Raw genomic sequence first — 14,530 nt, 5'->3', positions numbered from 1 at the left:
ACAGGAGAGGGTAAGAAAGAAGAAACACTGTCCTAATGGCTTGCAGTGAGAGGTGCAAAGAAGGAAAAGTGTTCAGGAAGGTATGATATGAGATGAAGCATTTAGAATTGAAAGAAAGAGTAGAAAAAAGGAGGATCTAAGAGTCAATAGGAAAAAAATCACCTGGAGACATAAAAATTTGTATGGATAAAATAAAAAGAAGGCTATTGAGCTAAGCAAAGATTTTAAATGAATTGCAGGACCTCTTAACTTTAGTATTTTCCTTGATCCTGACATTCCACAGCACTGCTTTCCTTCCCACATTAACACAGCTAATGTGTCTAACTAGGAAGACATGTTACTGCTTGTCATACAATTAGTAGTGCAAAGGGAGGGATGCTAATGTTTGAGCAACAAAGTTTGAAAAATATTGTCATTCTAGAACAGAGACCCAGTCCCAAAGTTCTCCAGATTCATCCATGCTAAATGTCCGTTATTCTTGTGTGTTTTTGACCTCTGAGCCTTTTGCAGGTGACAGTATTAAGATTCCAGAAGGCACGGGGGCCATTGAAATTCCCTGCAAGCTCTGAATCTCTCTCCATTGATCGGTGTGTCAGTCCATGATGCAGTCATGCACAGATGTTACAAAACAGCAGCAGCAGGTTACAGAGCTCTAAAAATATTTGGATTAAATTGGAAAAAAAAAATGTAAATATTTTAAGCCATTTATTTAGTACCACAGCTTCCTTTTTGGCATAAAGCAGTGGCTGTTGTATCTAGAAGGTGGCTTATTCTTTTTGGAGATGACAGTTGATTCACACAGAATATGAAAGGGGCAAAAAAAAAGGAACAGAAAACATGGCATCTGAAAAATAGTGTAGACAGAAGAAGGGGGAAAGCAGACACTTGAGAAATTTTTCAAGCATGATTCTTTGTCTTCTTGAACTCTGATTTAAAGGTTGCTTAGCAACAGTGGCAGTAACAGCTGGGACACCCTTGATCTTGTTGTGTAAACTATTAAAAATAGGTGATGGAAAGTGGCACCATGGAAACAATGACAATTCTGAAGCAGGTGTCTGTGGTGCTGCTTTCCAGCTTAATGTCAGAGGTGTAAATTACAGAATTACAGAATTATTTTCTCCTTTTAATCTAAATTTTTAGAAAGGAAAGAATCTTTATATTCCCCAAATTAAATAAGACTGAGTATAGTATTATCCCATTCTGTGGCACTGACTTCTGATTACTGATTTATATAGTTTCTTGCCAGAACCTTTAGAGGATCTTCATTTCTAGAGACTGAGGTCATTTCACTCTGTTGAATTACTGAAGCAGTCCTTCAGCAAGGGGCATAACTGGTATTTACAGTATTAACCTCAGCTATGAAAGGATCATAACCTTGATTTCAGTTGGACAGTTTAGCTAAAGCCTCACCCTAAATTGCTATTATTAAAATCATAATCTGAAAATGCTTACCTTTTATGGGGCTAATAATCATAGCTAGGATTAATAAACATAGACAATGGGACCAGCAACACTCATTCCGAAAACATTCAGAGACCCAGGGTCAAGTTTTTTTAATATAACTAGTAAATCTGGGTCATGCAGAAGAGGACCAATTCTCAGAAATAGTAATTGTCTGCACTTCAAAACAAGCTCCTTTTAAGGTTCTTAAATTCAATGTCCATGTTAAAGAAGGCAAAATTTCTTTAAAAACACGGGACATTATCGTTATTAGGCTAAAAATATTGAATGTGAATAAACCACTCTGTATTATTAGTGACATTTTAATGCATTATTAACTTGAAATATTACAAAAGAGAAAAATTATCTCTGGCCCATGGCATAGTTGTATTTTACATAGATTTTAAATTTTGTATTTATTTATAATAGAAGGTAAACAGAGTCAAATATTTAAAAAAGACTCAGAGCTCTATGTCATTTTGACATCTCTGTCCTTATTCTATCATGGGGATACTTGCATTCTGATTGACTAGTAATTACCAGTTGCACAACTGAAACAAAGAACATAAGAAATAGTCTATCTGGCTGATAAAGCTGTAGCTATGAATCTAAATAATAATTACTTACAGTATTCTGACTGACTGAAAGAACTCCATCTCTTTACTGCAATAACTGAAGAATTCAGCCTAATTTCTATCACTGCTTCTGAAGTTGAAAAGTAATGTCTCCTCTCATCTTTCCTGCAGCTGAGCTTGGTACATTGCTAAAGCAGTATCTTGTATCAGTCTTGGTTTTGCTTATCTTGAAACAGAGAAAATAGGGACTGGAGTGAATAATTTTTGGCATTATGTTGTAATGCAGTGTACTATTATTAGAAGATACTCTGAAGTCCACACTGAGACAGGCTAGAACTCACATGTAATGGCATTACTGCCCAAGGAATTAACTTCTACTGGAACCTGTCTGGAAAGTAAATTGCAGGTATAAACATTATCCTTTCTGGTTTACAGCAAATTCGATTAAAACCTTTACTGCATTCTTGCTTGGGTGGGCAAACCAACAGTATAGAATCTTAGAATCACAGAATGGTTTGGGTTAGAAGGGATCTTGAAGATCATCTAGTTCCACCCCCCTGCCATGGGCAGGGTCACCTTCCGCTAGCCCAGGCTGCTCAAAGCCCCGAACAACCTGGCCTGGAACACTGCCAGGGAGGGGGCAGCCACAGCTTCTCTGGGAAACCTGTTCCAGTGTCTCACCATCCTTACAGTGAAGAACTTCTTCCTTACATCTAATCTAAATCTACCCTCTTTCAGTTTAAAACCACTATCCCTCATCTTATCCCTACACTCCCTGATAAAGAGTCCCTCCACATCTTTCCTGTAGGTGAGAACTGGAAGGCCACTATAAGGTCTCCCTGGAGCCTTCTCTTCTCCAAGCTGAACAACCCCAAGTCTCTCAGCCTGTCTTCACAGGGGATGCTCCAGCCCACTGATCATCTTTGTGGCCCTTCTCTGGAGCCTCTTGAGCAGGTCCTTGTCCTTCTTATGTTAGGGGCCCCAGAGCTGAACGCAGTACTCCAGGGATGTCAGGAGACCAGAGTAGAGGGGTAGAATCACAATCCTTGACCTGCTGGCCATGATTCTTTTGGTGCAGCCCAGGATACAGTTGGCTTTCAGGGCTGTGAGCACACATTCCTGGCTCATAATCAGTTTTTCACCCACCAATAGCACCAAGTCCTTCTTGCATTGGATAGCATGAAAGTTACAGACTGTTTCTTCTAACCTAATTTAGTTTTACATACTCTCACACATTGTTAGACAAAAAAATTACACATGCAGTCACATTCAAATAGTCCAACTGACACTGGGCTGTATTCGAAAGAATGTAATAGTATTAAACCTTTGTGCTCAGCATGCACTTCTTCAAAGACTCTTCTGTAGTGTGCAATGATGATGTACTAGCCAAACAGATAGGCTTGTCTTTCTGGCCTCCATGAATTAAGCAAAGTGCCAGGACTGAGTTCACAGAAGTCTGTTCTTGCTCATAGTTTCATAGGAGCTATTCTGCAATAATCTAGTAACATCAAAATTTTTATTTTACTAAAATTATTTTATGAAATAATGTATTTTATTTTATTTGTCATGCCCTGTATGAAAATCAGCCTGTCCTCCTCTGCAATTTAGATGAATGGGGACTTATCCAAAACCGTAGGATTTATTTTCAGTGTTCCATCATTTGGTTGTTATTGGTAGCAGCTGATTCACAAAGAAAGCCACTTTACAAAGTTTTATTGGGGTGTTTATGTAATGGGGCTAATTTTAATTTTGGCATTTCTAAAGGCTATGCTGGCAGCTGTTGGATGGGGGGACTTCTCATTTTTAACCTGAGTATTACTCTAAAAAAAATCTGAAGTCAATGAAATTACCTAATAAAATGATAACTATGATAAATAATATAAAATAATACAAATAACTATAATATCTCTTACAGATTAAGAAAACATTACAAAACCTACATCTGATACTGAGAAAGTGTCATGGAAATTATTAATGATTTTCTTTAAGGATTTCAGGGAAAATAAAACTTACCACAGGTATGACTAATCTATGTCTTTGTGTATCTACTATATAGAAGCTATATTTCTTGAGTTATGCCAAGAATAACTATGCCACTTTAAAGGCTTTACAATATCAGGATGCTACATGTTGCACTAGAAATCAGTAAGTATGTAACAGTAACTGTCTAAATTATGTTCTTCAGTAAAGGAAACTTTTTAGCTGACATTTTCTCATGACTGTGTCCTCTCCATTGGAGGATTTTGAGCGATAAATCCAGAGGAGAGATAATCTCAGTGTTTCTATTATTAGCTAAATGTTTCTTTAGACACTTTTGCACTATTTGCTAATGTTATGTTTTTCTGGGAACTGGTACTTTAGACAGATATTTTTCTATAGCTTTTTACAAGTCTCTAAAACCCTGTTTTCTTCCCTTTTCCTTATTTCAACTTATATAGAATTCCCACGTCTTTAGGGGATAAACATTTTCTAAAATGAGCCCAATATCAGTAACAAAACCTCACAGGAACTTAGAACCATTATGGATCTACTGGTAGACTCTACCATTCTCTTCTAAAGACAAGGTATACCTGGTTTCTTCTCTAACACACATATTAAAAGCCCTACCACAAGAACACACTTCACTGAACAAGGTTCTCTTTATTTGAAGGAGCTGAGGAGAACAACTAAGCAACAGAGGTCCATCATGTTTCTCAACATACTGCTGCAATAGTCTATGATATTCGGTTAGGAAATAATAGGAGCAGTGTAATCCTGGGCTACCTGGTGGGGCTGTAACATACTCTAACTGATCACCTTGTCTGGCAGAAGAGCTGCCTGGAGGCTTTCCAGGCGGATTCTGAGACTACACACTCTTTAACTCAGCTACTCTCTTCTGTGTTTGTATAACGCCAAGCATTAAGTCCTTGATTTAACAAGGGAAACCCCCTGAAGCTGCCCTCCACAAGTGAAATAAACCCCAAATAGTCACAGTATATATAGTACTACAAATCTTCCCTTATGCCTCCTCCACTCTGGTGGTGCTCTTGTCACCAACCATCTTTTTCTCTCTCTTGTAGCGATAAAATTGATGACTGAGATAGAACAGAAAGGGAATGAGGGGTCATAGGAAGGACACTAGTCATCTTGTCATCAAAAAAATCCTGTACTTTTACGTGATCTTAGTGAGCAGTTCGGGAAAGAGGTGAGCAGGGGCTGCTCTGGGTGCTAGGCTGATCTGCCTCTTCACGTTGCTGCCTCAGGTATCTGTGGGGTTTGGAGGTTAGCCTGGAGCTGTGGGACAGAACGGGCCCCATCCAGGGCTTGAATTTCATGCCTTTGCCACAGGCAGAGGGTACCTAGTGGTGTTGCTTCAGTAATGCCTATGAATGCACGCAGACCCTGACACTTTACTCCTCTGTCGGGAGAGAAATTTCCCATCCACCTTTCAGTCTTCTCTCCCCATCCTCCACTCCATCTCTTTCAGCCTCTCTGTCTATATTTGCTTGATTCAGCATTTTCAGGATCTGTGTGTGAGGCTGTTTTCTGTACATGTGAGCAAATAAACATATGGAGCAGCCCAACAAGCCTATGCTCTTGCTGATTTCACTGCCTGCTGGGTGGTATAATGAACTACCAAATAAACTGTTTGCCAGCAATATTTTGAGATTAATGCTTAAAAAATATAAGCCTAAGAACAGTAATGCAAGAGTTGAAAATTGGACTAACCATATTCCATATTTCTAAGAAGAGGTGTATTTTATTCTTGCTATGCATTGACAAGTATCTTCCCACCAGGACTGCAGTTAGAAATGCAGAAATTAATCAGATGTTCAGGATAATTAAAAACACATTTCTAAGTGCTTTTTTGGAAAGAGAGATGTGGAATGAAGGGACAAATTCTTAAATGGACTTACAGACAATGATTTTACAGTTCAGTTCCCCTCGGCATCCCTATTAAAATGAATCTTAAACTTTTAGTCTCTTTGCAGATTTACCATATCAGCAAAACAATTATGGACACTTTTTTCTCATATGAAATGCATATTAAAACGTTTTGTTTTGTTTTGTTTTGGTTTGGTTTGGTTTGGTTTGGTTTGGTTTTGTTTTTCCCTTGGTAACAACATTTAAGATAGGGGTCAGTAGAAACAAGAATATTTTTTTCACAATGTAAAGAAAAGCATAGAGGAAAATGAGGGGTTTTCATGAGGATGTATTGAACATATAGATGCAAACATGTGCAGTGGAGATTCCTTTTCCAGAGGGAATCTGGGACTACTAACAGTCTCAGAAAACCTAACTCAGTAGGCCTCCATCAGACAGCAAAGAGTCCAAGAGAACTTTGATCAGCTAGAGCTGACTTCTTCACATTTGCACAAGCTGTGGTAATGAACAGACCATGGGGTTTGCCTGAGAACGTCACCCCATCCTCCCAAAAGATAAGAGGCATTTCCTTTGCTTTCTCCTTCTCTTGTGTGTTTTCCCAGTGGAAGGAACCATTGAAAACATTAGAAGGATTTGTTTCCAAAAGCCTTCCAAAGATTCATGTGACTATTTTAGGAAAAAAAACTATCCCTTGATAGTTTTTCACTGAGAATATTATGCCTTTTTAGTGCCCTCATATCTGAAATAAATAAATAAATAAATAAATAAATAAATAAATGTGTGTGTGTGTGTGTATATATATATATATATATATATATATGCCTTCCTGACTAGCTCAAGAAAGGAAAAAGAAGTTGGATTTTTCAAACCCAGTGGATCAGTTCTGCTTTCAGTAACATTATGTAATTTTGGCCGTGTTAGGTATTTATTGAAAAGATTGCTTAGTCTTCTGCTTGGATATTTTTATTTTCTTTTGAATATCTTGCTCTTTTCAAGACTCACTGTCCCTTCTGGCACTGGAACTACATAATACTGAATATGTGTGACACCACATTAATTTCCATAGCAGGGGATTAGGATATTACAAACATAGGATTAGGTCCACTTGAAGGATCAAAGCAAAAAGAGAAGTGAGATGTGAAGAATAAAGCATTTGGTTGGTTTGGGTTTTTTTTGGTTTTTTTGTTTGTTTGGTTTTTTTTTGTTTTGTTTTGTTTGTGTGTGTGTGTGTTTGTTGTTTTTTTTTTTTTCCCCCAAGCAAAAAAAATATTCTAGATAATAGGGTAAAAAAGAAAGCAACTGGCCAAGTGAATATTTGTAATTTAACCTGAACTCCTGATCCATGAGAATACTGGATTTTACTGCATGATACATTTTTTACCAGTAAAAAATTCTGAGTTTGTTTTCTTTTGCTTTCCACTGCAGCAGCGTTATTCATACAGAAACCAATACAGAATCTGAAACAATATCCTGGGGCCATTTTCATACAATTTAGCATCTTGTATTCATGTGCATCAGGGAACAGCTACACTTCCCATTCACGTTGCTAAGTTATTGCAGTACATTTGTGGTTGATTTTTCCACTGATGCTAGAGCAGTGTATAATTAGCAATGAATAACTTATTCCATGAATTCAACCTCATTTTCCTCTTTGTGGAATGTCCACAAATAGATAAAAACATATCCCTTATTCCACTTCACTGTAGAATGGAGAGAAGCTTTTTTTAAAAAAACTCTGTGGGTTTGTGAGTATTGTGTGTAATTTTTCAGTAACTGAATTTGGATATTAAATGAATGTTTGATAGTATGATTTTTCACCTAATTGCCATAACTTTTTATCATTTAATTCAAAAAGTGTTACAAATTCATGATGAAAGATTCATCTGATACAAACAGACATAAATTTGTTGAATGTAAGAACTACTTTGTGAGGGTGAAGAAAGAAAGCTGAAGCAGCATATTATGTGTAGAGACATTCTGAACAAAGCAGAAAACTATGACAGAAGTAAAACACTGGGTCCAAAAATCCAACTTAATTCTCTGCAAAAAATGTTTAGAATTAGCCCCAACTTCCTTAAAAGAGGATATTTCCTTCTAAATGGAATAAGAAGTTCATTAGTCAGAAGCCATGACAATCAAACAGCCCTAAATCATTCAGAAAATGTAGGAAGAAATACATGATTTTAAAATTTCTTTTTCACATTGCCTTCCTTTGTTAAGCTACACCAAATCTTATCTTCTTTGCTGTCCAAGTAAGCATCAGTTTTGCTTTCATATTTGAACATGATAAACTAAATGGAACAAAGACTCATTTCATAGGAAATCTTCATAGCAGGTCTGAAAATGTGTAATTAAATTTAAACGTGTATGTATTCTCTTACTTCCATACATAAGTACAAGTTTCCTTGAAGATGAATGAAGATGCCTGTCTATGACATACTCAGAGAAAGCAAAATTAATGATTAATTCATTTTAACTATCTTTTCATTTTCTGTTCAGCTGTAGGCATTACCAAGAATCCTCAGGTACTCTATGTTTAGCTGATGGATATTATGATGAGGGAGGGGGATAGTGGGGTGAGCAACAGAATCATTTATCATGACTTAGGTAGGTTTATATCAGTTCCTTGTAAGTGACCATTCAAGTGTGGAAAATTATTTTTGGTAACAGTAACAATGTGATATGTGCCACAAAGCATCCAGTTAAGAGTTTACAATACTTATTACAGTCAAGCAAGCAGCTTAGATAAAACCAAAGTGAATGAAGAGCAAATAGAATTCCCTATTTGTCAAGACTGAACCCCAATTCCTAAAAGACCCAAAACATCTCCACCATTTCACTGCAAACTTGCTAATTAAAACTTGCCTTTGAAAAGTAGACTGGCATACCATGAGTAAATTAAAAATAGGTATACAGTGCCAATGAATGACTGACAGAACCACCAGCAAATCTAATTGCATGTGGAACTTGAAGATCTCACTGGAGACTTCTTCACTGAAAATGATTATGTGTACTCTAGGCTGTGCACTCTAGGCTGTAGAATCTGGAGAGCTTAAAAGTTAAAAAAAAAAAAAAAAAAAAGAGCAAGAAAGAGTGAGCAAGAGCATTTTCTTGCCAGGCATATTTATCCAAGCTCAGAGCTCAAGATTAATCCACAAGGGCATAGAGGCAGAAGATTAAGGAACTAATGACAGTCTTCATTCCTTGCTGAATTTTACTCTTACTTTGAAGCTATTTGAAGGAATATGTCCATAATATTGCATTCTGTCAAGCACAAGACATTGTTCATGATACAGATGTCCAATACATTTGTATCATTTGTGTAGTGGCACATACATACAATTGCACAACGGAAGCTATACACTCACAGAAGCTGCAGAGGAATTTGTCATATGTGTGAAAGACATCATTTAAAAAAATAAAATCCCATTTGCCTTGTTTTCAAGCAGTGCAAGAATTAATGCTGTATTTACACTGAGGAGGTTATGAGAATTTTGATGGAACATAGCATTTGCAAGGAGTTATGAAGCAGGAAGATAAATTCCTCATCTAAACTTTAAAGATTCAGGAATCATACAGAATATGGTCACTCTAAGTATATGCTATAGAATAAGAACAGAAAATTAAAGTTTAATGAGTGTTAAAGTTTGGCCTTAAAATATAAGAGAGGCATTCAGTCAGTCAGACAGCAGAAACGTGCTCCAAAGACACTCATACAGCCTTACATTGCACACCAAAGGTTTAGCTGAATAAATAAATAAATAAATAAATAAAAAATGTGTACATATAGACATCTAAAGAGTTCAAAATAGAACACAAGGTTTCAAAGAATTTTCTGCAAAAATAAATTATTTGCTTAGTTCTAATATTGCACTGGTGAATTTCCAGTTATCTAAGTTCATATTTTTGCCATAATATTGTATGGCTAAATGTTCTGAAAAAATAAACAGCTTTTTTTTTTTTTTATTAAATAAAAGTACAATTGTAGTATAAAGAAAGAATCCCATGTACATTGCCAAAAAAAGATATGAAATGGACTCTGAAAGGAACTAAAAACAACGAGATAAAAAATTTGCCATAAATAATGCAAGAACTTGGACATGTCAGAGAAGGAATAATATTCTACTCATTCATGAAATCAAAAATATCAAAAGGAAGTCATTGATTCTGGTAATGGAGAACACACACGAAAGATAAAACCTCGATGACTTAAAGGACTGTATAGATTAAGGTAATTTGCAGCTGTTTCATCACAGGAAAGTTACAGAAAAAATTTTTTGTGTTAACTTTTACAGAAACATTAGTATGTGTCTTGAGTCTATGTAGGACCAGACTTCTACCCTGCACTGCTTTTCAAAATTCATCACAGTAGAATTACTGCTATGCACAATGTATTATTTTTGTCCTCACATAGTTATTCTGGGGCAGTTTATACTTAGTTCTACAATGTCCTAGAAAATCAAGAGATTTTGGAAATGGCACAACCTAGCACAGACCTTCACATATAAGTGATCTCTTCCTCAAGTACTTTCTCATGTAACCTATGTCATACAAAAGCAAGAATTTGTAGTTTTGATCCAGAAAGGAGATTCAGAGATATGTGAAACAACTATAATATATGTTTGTGTATGTTACTTTCTTCAAGAAAAATGCAGAATTTATCTAACCAAAGTGAAGTTATGACTGACTTTAAGGAGTGATAAAAGCTTCTGCCAATTCTGTGAATATAGAATTTCACCCCATAAAATGCCTGTCCCTCTCTCCCAGAACATTGATGAGCAGTTGCTTGAAAAGACCAAATATCCAAATATTAACTGCTGAGAAGATATGCTGTAAGTGTGCAATGAACAAATCAGGTATCAGAAGAACAGAAGGACAGAAGCACTTCTGTTGTAAAATACTTATGGACAATCTTTTAAGAAAAGCAATACTATAATCAAGACACTTTGCAATTTCTTTTGGAGGAGGAAACATATAAGAAGGCTGTGCTATTTTTCTGCCCCATATTTTGTAGGTCAAGAACCAAGGAAATGCCGTAGACAAAAACCATTTATCATTATTCTCTGGAGTCAAACCCAGCAAACCTCTGAAATTATTTCCATTTCAAGCACTGCAAACCTTTCTAATTCAGAGAAGAGAGAAGCCAAATGATGGTGATGTATTTGGAGTGATAAGTATTGGTCTCAACATCAAATGTTCTTCCCAGTCCTTGGAGCTGCATTGTCAGAGCACACTCTATTTACAATTGTCCCTGAATCAGAAGCAGGCAGCTAAACAATGTTTGTCGAGACTCTGATGAGAATTTTAGTATCTAAAGTAAAAGTAAGGGCATAAAATTATTTCATTGCCTCACATGAACTGGGTACATACTACTGAATTACCAGTATTTTTGCGTTGCCAATATCTCTTCTTTGAACCATATACACATATAAATGGCCTTCGCAATTCAGAAGATTGATATTTAGGACTTGGAATATCTCTACAAGTACATCTGGCTTGTGCAGCACCATCTCATTTTATCTTCTTTACAACTTCAGGATCTCGTGCAATGTTTCTTAATAGCTGTAATAAAGTGGCTCCATGCAGGAAAGTGACAAAAGTGCATTCTGCCAGCAAACAGAAAACAACTTTTGCCTGTGCTACCTTTGACATTCTCTGGACACTGAGGAACTGATAATTTTCTGTGCCGTGTGCTTTACAGTCTTCTGACAACTTCGGATTTTCATGCAAAAAGTCCATTATTATGTCTTACAACCAGTATAGGAAATACTGTAATAAGAAAAGATATGTGAGGAACAAAGAAAGTGTGCTGCAGTGCAAATGAAAAATGGCATAGGGAGATAAACAAGACAGACTGATTCAATAGAAATCAAAATAGTCCTTACCTAAATATGTAAGACAAGATATGAATTAAGCAGTAGATATTTTCTCTCTATTTCAAGCTTTACATAACTTTCACTATGACTGTGATACAATGTTCTTTTTGCTGCTTTCTTTTCTTTGGTTTGTTTGTGGGTTTTGTGTTTTGTGGTTTTGTTGTTTTGGGGTTTTTTTGTGTTGTTTTTTTTTTTTTTTTTCCTTGTCTTTTTGTCTTCTGAAAGTAAATGAGTGCACTGGCATTTAGTTCTAAGGCTGTGCGAATTCTACCCAGTTAACTAGAAGTAAATAGTTTGGTATTTTTATAGAAGCCTGAACACATGCAAATCCCTTGGGCATTAAAAAGACAGGAAAGTTTCTGACTCATCTTTTTAAGTTCTGTATATATGATGGTCACACTCACAGGCTAACTTTGTTGCCAAAACTTCTGTAGATAGCATAGACTTTGCAGGTCTCAAAGACACCTGTGCTGCAAGCTACTTCCTTGATTAGAGAGGGAGCTTTTTGGAAGAAACCTCCATATATGGCCAAAACGTTAGATAAAATTTAGGGATCACTACCTGGGCAAGTTGTTAGCTCTGTCAATCCTGATCAAGGGCTTTTTCAAAATACACTTCTAACCTGCTCTCTGTATTATTCTTAGTTTGCTTAGATCATTTTTAGCTTCTTTCTGCCTATGCTGTCAATTCACTCAGTTTTTTAGAAGATGCTGTCAAACTTGTTCACCTGTCAGATTGTCAACCACAACAAAAACAACAACTCAGATTGGAAATAGTTCAACACCAGACAAAAAATGTAGTGGTTGTAGCTATTGGACTGCCGATGTTGCCTTATACAGAAGAAAAACTCGTGCAGAACATATCTCCTAAGGATTCAAGCAGCTGGAAACTTGAATTTGTGCCTGCAAATTAAATCCACAGAAGACAAAGGAAGTCCAATTTTTATACACTGGCTATGGCAACAAAATCTTGACCATTAGGCAGTTGAATTCTTAATTAAATTATTGAGAGAAGCAGAGACAGGTTTCCTAGGAATGGAATTCATGCTGGAGTCTTCAGGTTACATGTCTGTAATTCAGTCATCTCCTTTGTGTTATCACCTTCCTAAATGTCTGAGCACCTGTACACCCAAAAGTGAGGCTGGACTTCACTCCTTGTACCTGAACTTGTGCAAATATGCTGTTATATTTCCTCAAGCAGGTAGCAACTTTTTTCTGACTTGCATTCTGTTTGGGTATAAACCACCTTAGTTCAGAAACTGGGTAGCCATGTGGTTTTTTACTTTACAAGGGTTTAAGAGGAAAAGGTTGCATTTTCTCAGGAGTGCTAGCATTAGAATGTGGGGAAAGGCTTGAAGGAAACTGACCACTGAAAATAAAGTTAATATATTCTTACAATTTACTTGTCATTGCATACAAGGACAGCCTAAAGGTATCAGAGCAGTTCTAGAGATATAGTTCTCCAAGATACTGTGATTTCCTGAATCCCTAAATCTAACTGTAGGCACTAGTTTAGCTCAAGACCTTGACACTTGTGATTTGTTGTGTTATAGATCACACCACAGAAACTGAAAGATTATGAATTTGAGAAGATACAAATATATTTAATTCTCATCATAATATAACCAACAACAGAGCCAGTGCAGACCAAGAATGGTAACACTGTCAAAGGTGTTCCATCTCCTCAAGGATTTCACACAGCAGACCCCTGTAACACCATGGTAGTGTGTAGGTTCATTAGAAAGGAAAAGACAGGTGATACTTTCCATAACAGCAATGGTCACGTCAACTTCCCAAACTGAATTACCACTGCAAGTTTTCTAGACTTTTGGCTTGTCAAAGACCAGTTTTCAAGCTGGCACATCCATGTATTAAGTCTTGTGAAAAAAGAGTGGATGGAGAGAGAGCTTCCCACTCTCATAACCCATTAGGCTCTTGTTGATAAATTCTGGTATGGCTGACAATTTGTTATAAAATGAGCATACAGAAAGCATACAGAGATATAATCTTAAAAGTCTGTAACTTTCTGCTGCAGAACTAGAAGCCAGAGGTAGTTTTCAGTCTAACCATTAGCCTTGATCAGGATTTTCTCTTTCTAAATAAAGGAAAAGGATTAGAGACACAGACAGATACTCTTAACAGTCATATAAAATTTCTCTTACACAGGTAGTTGTAAATGGACAGTGTTGTTCTTCCTAAGACAACTGTGACTTAGATGTAGAATGACAGGAAAAAACAACAGTAAAATTAATTAAACAAACAAAAAGTTAACATAGTGATTCAAAAAGGAAATTGAAAAAAATACACCCCCCCCCCAACCTCTGTTTAGTAATGAACTCAATATGGCTCTGGCAGAAAGTACTTGATTTCCCAATTTCTATATTGAATGAAAACTGTTTCAGAAGAAGAAACTTTCCAAAGCAAGATACTAATCCAAAAAAATCACAGTGCATTGTAGAATTTAGCAATATTTTTTCAGGGTAGTTGCATATGTGACAGCACCATGCAGGTTGCAAAATACTGACCAATTTAAGTTACTGCAGATACTCTGTCTTAAAATCTCACATGCTTTCAATAAGGCTGAATTTCAGGAAACAAGCAACTTATAATGACATTACCATATCACATTGTCATATTCTTAATTTTAAAAAATGTTGTCAAGTAACTGATCTATAATTTCTTTTGAAATAAGAATAACATGTACTGTTATAATAAAAGGTAGGTGTCAGGGTTTCAGAGGAGTTCATGGACTTAATGCGACTAAGAAAATATTCTG

Source organism: Athene cunicularia (assembly GCF_003259725.1).
Source record: "Athene cunicularia isolate RWA chromosome 3 unlocalized genomic scaffold, athCun1 chr3_part1, whole genome shotgun sequence".
Lineage (NCBI taxonomy): Eukaryota > Metazoa > Chordata > Aves > Strigiformes > Strigidae > Athene > Athene cunicularia.
This window is presented reverse-complemented; position numbering follows the sequence as displayed.